Source organism: Grammomys surdaster, unplaced genomic scaffold (genome assembly GCF_004785775.1).
Source record: "Grammomys surdaster isolate TR1022 unplaced genomic scaffold, NIH_TR_1.0 104347, whole genome shotgun sequence".
NCBI lineage: Eukaryota > Metazoa > Chordata > Mammalia > Rodentia > Muridae > Grammomys > Grammomys surdaster.
The window spans coordinates 1-7,260 of record NW_021609639.1 but is presented as its reverse complement, the minus strand read 5'-3'; the positions used below and the strand labels follow the sequence as shown (position 1 = coordinate 7,260).

General features: G+C 38.9%; 1 pseudogene; it reads left to right on the top strand.

The window, feature by feature from the left end:
- Positions 1–327: 327 nt before the first annotated feature.
- LOC114635445 lies at positions 328–5,949 on the top strand (annotated as a pseudogene).
- Positions 5,950–7,260: the final 1,311 nt, after the last annotated feature.

The following is a 7,260-nucleotide window of genomic DNA, read 5'->3' as shown; positions in this document are numbered from 1 at the left end:
CATCTCAAAGGGAGTGGGGCATCTCACTCAAGGGAATAAGTCCTAGAACGAAGGCCAGTGAAAGACTAAATGTCTCCCACCCTCAAGGAAAACACAGGGGTAGTTCTGAGCTCACAAACTCTCCACTGGGACCATGAGAACAGTTACTCTGACCACTGAGGGATGGGGGGCTTACCAGTTTTAGGCTAGCAAACATGGATCTCTTGTGGTAGCTGGGGTGGGATGCAAACCTGCAGAATTTCTAGAGCCAAGTCTCAGCACCAATGTGTTTATAAAAAGATGAAGAGAATGAGAATATGTTCTATGGGTGTGTGTGGTGAGGTATAGGAGACCACCCTTCTGAGCGCGCTCCCAGCCTACAAACGCCACATGTTCATGATCACTTTGCCAATTGTTATGGATTCCACCATAGACCAGAAGAAGGATGTGCTGAAACAAAAAATCTGGAAGAAATCCATGATGCCAAGAGCATGGGCTACCATACCATTCAGGGAATTGACCCAAAATAACCTAGAGATGTTGGAACAGACTTTGAAAGACTATAGATCTTGCTTTGGCCTGGATGAGGCATCACTGGAAAAAATCACTGAGGTTTTGAATATGACACTGGAGGAACTCAAGGCAAACATTAAGTCTCCACATTTGCTCTCAGATGAGCCATAACAGATAAACACTTGAACTACATTAGACATCCTTACTTTTCAAAGGTTTTCCACTTGCAAAATTATTTCATTGACACAATTGCAAACAATGTTAAAATTATTCTCAGTAATGAAGAGCTTTTGACAGAGAAAGTGAGTTCATTCAACTCTAACACCTCTCTATGTTCAGAGGAATTCCTGGGAAAAATTAGTGTTTCCACTGTTGTTCCAGAAAGCACCTTTCTATTTCACTTGATTGAGATGTTTCAAAGTGACTCTGATGAATTTTGTCATATTCAATTTCTGCACCTGTTGACATGCTGGAGTCTCTCTAGTTGAGACTGTTACGTGATGCACTCTGAAGACTTTTCATTGTAAATCATCTCATTACTGTGGTGTTTACTTGCTTTGTAGTTAAGTACTGTTTCAGTTAGATGGAATGCTACTTGTCAGTTTGCATAGGCTTTGCGGACCCCATGTGGGAATTTCTCATGAAGTTTTTCATACCCATTTCCCTTTAAGAGCTTGAAGGTTTCCTTCTTATATTAAGCTTTTTCGCCCAATTAGGGTTGGATTTTGTATAGGGTGAAGGGTGAGTGTCAAGGTTTAGTCTTGCCTGATGTCCAGTTTGCCCAGTTCCGTTCTTCAAACCATGTGCCCTTTATGCAGTATGAGTATTTGGAAATCTTGCATAGACATTGATTGACTGTAGATCTATTCTGTTGGCTGTATGGCTATGAATATATTTCTGGCTTTGCTCTTCCTGTCAGTTTGTTGGTCTAGGGACCTGTCTTCACACTATTGGGCTGTTTTTGTCACTGTGGCTCTGTGTTATGCCTTGAAATTAGGTATTACCGTGACTCCTAGCCCCGTTGGTTTTGACAAATATTGTTTTGGCTATTTGCACTCTTCTCTGTTCCCATGTAAGATTTGTGATTCCACAGTCCAGTTCTATTCTAAATGGCATTGATGTTTTAGTTGAGGTTGCATTGAGTCTGTAGATCACTTGTGAAGCATGGACAGCTTGACTATGTGAATGTTTATAAACTATAAACACGGGAATCTTAGAATCTTTTGTTGTCTACTTTGAGATGTCTTTCATCTCTGCTTTGGAGCATCTCACTTCATTGGTTACTTATTGAAACTTGATTGCTTCCTTTCTTGCTTGATTTCTACCTTCCTTTCTTCCTACCTTCTTATTCTGTCTTCTTATCTGGAATGTGTGTGTTGTGTCTATTGTAAATGAACTTTTAAAATTTTTTTCTAAATCTTACATTTGTGAATTTCTCCTGTAAATCTTAGGTTTTCATTTTAATTTCACTCATCAGTATTTTCTTGGATTTCATTGAGGTTTATTCTACTTCATTACACTTTAGGTGCACATCCGCACAATGAGTTTCATTATGGCATTTCCATACATGTATGTCATTATACCTTTTCATTCATTCTTATCTGTTATTCATTCATTCCTTTGCCTACTGAACTCTGTCATGCCCCTCCCTTATCTATCTAGTTCCCTGTTACCCTCAAAAGTCCCTTCTTCATGTTCCTATCATGCATGCTCTGTTGTTCATCAGATACATTTCCTCCTTCAACATTTCTCACCTCTCATGTGACTGAGATTTTTTTTCTTTCTTTATGAAGTATTTGACAGAAATTTAATGTACTACAATTTCTTTGAAATCTTTTTAAATATTCATTTATACATTTATTTGTATGTATATGAGTCTTCACATACACTCAGAACAGAGAATCAGATCGCATTATAGATGGTTGTGAGCAACCATATGGTTGCTGGTAATTGAATTCAGGACCTCTAGAATAGCACTCAGCTGCTGAGACATCTTTCAAGCCCTCTTTGGAATCTTTTATTAGAGATTTATGATCCCTTGTGTGCATTATTGCCTTGTCTAATCTGAATAGTTATGCTGTTCTGTGTAGCAATTTGTGCTTCTCAATGGAAATATCTACCACTTATATGGGATGCAATTATTTAGAAAATTCTCCTGAAAAGTGAGAAAGTGAAAAGGAGGTTGGGTTGTTATGTAATATTAGGTTTATTTCTGCCTGCCCAAATCAATATTCCATCTAGTGAGTGTCATCTACTGAGTTTTGGCTCAGTTCATATCAGAATTGTTAAGAACCGTTATTGGAGATGGATGGTGGTGGCGCACGCCCTTAATCCCAGCACTTGGGAGACAGAAGCAGGTGGGTTTCTGAGTTCGAGGCCAGCCTGGTCTACATAGTGAGGTCCAGGACAGCCAGGGCTACACAGAGAAACCATGTCTCGAAAACCCAAAAAAAAGAAGAAGAAGAACCATTATTTGAGATGGTCACAGGAGACTGAGACTCTTATACACTGCAAACAACTATGACATAAATAGTAGGGTATAAATAATGCATCGTACATGAATTTGAATTCATTTCTGTAGCCACAATTACCAGGAGTTCCTAAATATTGCTTCTACTTGTAAATCAAATGTGGGCATCCCTGCACCAGAGAGACAAAGATGGGTAGACCTCTGGAATTCATACTATACAACTGTGCACCTACACACATGCATGCAGCTTCTCATACAATTTCCCAAATTATTACCGTGGGAATACATTATTCCTAGTGACTGTAGGATCTACATTGATGCCCTCCTTTACTTTACTTTTTTTTGGTGACATGGTTTCTAACAAGATGATTGGCTCAAGAATAGAATTTTGGATACCTCAGGCTTCTGTATTGAAATATTCATACATCAGAATGTTCGAGCAAACTGAAACCCATCTCACCTGATTGCCTGCAGTTTCCTTCTGTTCCAACTCTAATTCTAAAGTTCTGTGTGCATTTTTAACATCAAAAGAAAAGAATACGGCCATGGATTTATACCCTTCACCCCAAAGTTCTGATCTTTTTAGTATCAATATTGATAAACTGTGATCTACAGTCATAGCTATCATGAAGTCTAGCTTTCCACAATTTATTAAATATACTTTTACTGTCCTTCTAAGATTATAATTAAATAGAAGTATCAGACAAAAAATCAATGTGGCCTAAATGTCCAAAATATCTAATATATGGACTTATATGTAATATGTGGATTCCTAAAGGAAACACATCTGACCTTTATCCTGTTTCTTCTGCATGAAAAACTGATGCTTCCTCAGAGAAGGGCTTTGATGAAAATACTTTTTAGTTCAGGTTTCTTAACTTTAAAAAAAAACCTTTCTTTAGTGTCTTCTTTAGCATCTTCCTACGTTTCTTCCTTTTTTCCTGACGTTCCTCTGTATCCACTTGAGATTTTCAATTTTTGGGAGAGGTTGGGAGAGAGATGTTTCCCTCATCTCTCTGTTCAAGTTTGTAAACTGAACACTAGAAAACAAGAACATACAAGGAATTTCTTGGGACTCTCATGTAACTGAGGTGAACCCCTACCTCCTCTGTTGAAATATAAGGGATCACATAAAGAAATATCTCCTTTTAAATGATTCTTTTTAACAACTACTTTTGAAGTTTCAAACAAGCACACATTGGATGTTATGAGTTTGCCCTCAGTTCTTTTGTTCCCCAGACAGGTTTACTTCCACTTTCATGCAATATTTACAACATGCATTTATACAAAATCTAAGCTCTGTGAATGAGAAAATCTATTTGTCTTTATGAGACTGGCTTTATTGTCTTAATATGACTACTTACAGTTACATCCAATTTCCTACAAAGAAAAAGATTTCAATCTTCTTCACAGCTAAAACCGAGCTGATTACATGTATATAATAATGTATCCAACCAACTAGCGGACATGTCAAGAATCTTTTCAGCTCCCAACCTTATGCCCCTTCTTCCTTTATTCATAGAAGATACAGGAGGAACTGGAAGGGCTGTGCTAAGGGACTGGAGGTCATGAGGCCTAGAAACCAATGCACTAAGAACTCAATAGAGGCAGGGAATCTTTCTGTGAGATATTTTGATTGAAGCTTTTGATGCCTTGATCTATGCCCTTAAGGATTTTACAACCTATAATAGGAGTAAACAGAATGCAAAGGCAACTTAAAATAAGGAGTAAAAACCAGTGTAGGAAGCTAAATGAAACAAGCTGATTGTGAATGGGACAAGGGAGGGAATGCACAGAAGGTAAGGAGTGAATGAGGGCATGTGACCTTCAGAACAGAGATGGAGCCATCAGCCAGGAAGAGAAAGGAAGATGTTATAATGATATCAGCGGCTGAGGTCCCTCTATACCATAAGAACAAACTCCTAGCCCTTGCCCTGCTCCATTAATAATGAGTGTCTCTCTTTTCTTCTCTACTCAGCATCCTCTACTGCACACAACTATATGCATGGATTCCTCTAGCAGACCTTCTTTAATTGCTCAACTTTTGGCATTCAACTTTGAAAAATTTTTAAAGAATTTCAAGAAGGAAAGTAAATTTCTCTCTGAGGAAACCATCACCTTGATTGAATCCAATCTGGAAGAACCTTCAAGGAGCACTGTTTGCAATAAGTCACGCTCTGAGAAACATTGACAATGCCCCACTGAACATTGCTGTATTTGGAGAAATACGGACAGGGAAATCCAGCTTTATCAATGCCCTGAGGGTAGTGAGGGATGAAGAAGAAGGTGCAGCCCCCACTGGGGTGGTCGAGACTACCATGAAGAGAACTCCATACCAACACACAAAGCTGGATGCCCTGAAGTCTGGAGTATGGGTCACCATTCCACTCAGGGGCTTCATCAGAGATGAAATACAGAAGTTGGAGGAGACCTTGAATCTCTACAGGTCTTACTTTGGGCTAGATGAAGCCTCACTGGAAAATATTGCCAAGGATTTCAGTGTGTCTATAAATGAAATCAAGGCACACCTTAAGTCTCTCCATGTGTTTACAAAGAACAAAGATATATTTGTCAAAGAAAAACTATTGAATTATATTGAATATATTTCCTGTGTTACTAGGGGACCACTTGCCTCAGGCCTTTACTTTAGAAAGACTTACTATTGGAAAAGTCTCTTCATTGAAACAAGTTCATTGTGGCAAATGATGCCAAGTCTCTCCTTAATAAGGAACAGTTTTTATCAGAGAAGCCTCGATCCTGCATGTTTGACTTCCCTGAATACTGGAAAACAGAAATGGAGCTGTGAGGTACTATCCTTTGTACTGGCTTTGGGCATTGACTTAAAGCCTACTTTTTAGCAGCAAACATTTTGTGGGAAAGAACAAAAGATTCATTTTTATCAGAGATGGAATATCACTGTGGCAAGTGGATAAAGAGTCATCTACAGTATAAGAACTCTCTTCCATTAAAGTATGATTATGAGAATATATGGCTACATACATATCACTTGCAATATCTTTGTCTAATTAACCTTGGATCATTTGTCCCACGGAGATTCCTCAAGCAGTGCCACACTATCCTAAGATGAAGAAGTTAGTAGACTGTGTAACCATTTGGGCTTTTCTGTGTCTGCCTCAGTTCCAGAATAATGACACAGAAGTTCATTTACTTAAGCATCAATGCCTATTCCTTAGCTAAGCTTGTTCTTCAACTATCTTATAACTAAGTTAACCTGTTTATATTGTTCTATCTCTGAGATGAGGCTGGTTCCTTCTTCTCAGTTTCATATATTCAACTTCCTCAACTTGATGGTTAATCTCTTCAGCCTGACTTTTCCCAGAGTTCCTTTCTCTCTGTCTCTGCGAGTTGTCTCACCTGTTTTCTTCTGCCTTTCTTTCAGCCTGTCAGCTCTTTGTTGACAGATGATATTTTGACATATTGCAAAAAGCGATTACTGCTCCAATTGTGTCCTCAATTTCTTTTGGAGTTCAGGAAGTACACGGACTGGATCCCAGCACACATCTCCACATGACGAGGTATCTTCTTAGATATGGTAGCCACACAGCAGATGGGATGATGACCATTGTCCATGATCCCTCCAGGAACAGCTGGGTAATGCATGGATAAGTAGCCACATCTGGAGGTCAATTCAGACACAAACATTTTATTTCATATCCTTTACCAGTCAACTGGATGAGTTTGGAATTTGGTTGTAGGCAGCACAGGCTCTAATCAAATTGTCATTTCTTGTGGTATGAAGAAGGCTCCTTTCTCTTCCTCTTTCTTCTCTTGCTTTTTCTACTGCTTTTCTCTTCTTCCTTCTCACTCTTCTCCCCTCTTCTGTCTTTACTTGTTCCCCTTCTTCTGTCTTTCATTTCCTCACTCAGTTGTGAGATTGGAAACGCAGTATCTACAGGGAAGACTTGCAGCCTAGAAATCTTTTGAAGAGTTGGTATTTCCGCTTCTGTCCAAACAACAAGAATTGTCTCTTCTCTGTGTCATAGGAAATGACAGTGATTTGTTGTTGTTGCTGGATTGTTGGGTTTTGATTTGGTTTTTCTGTTTGTTTGTTTGTTTGTTTGTTTTTTAATCTCTAAGAACCTCAATTGGTTAGACAGGTCATTTCCAGTAGAAGAGGTCACCTGACATATTCAAAGCCTCCTGCTGTAGAGTCTCTTGTGCAATGCATGGAAGCTTCACTTGACAAATGAATACTATTGGCCCATGAGCAAAAGGCAGGAAGGAATACATGAGAGTTTCAGAAGAAAAGAATGGAATTCTGGGAGACAGAGAGAGAG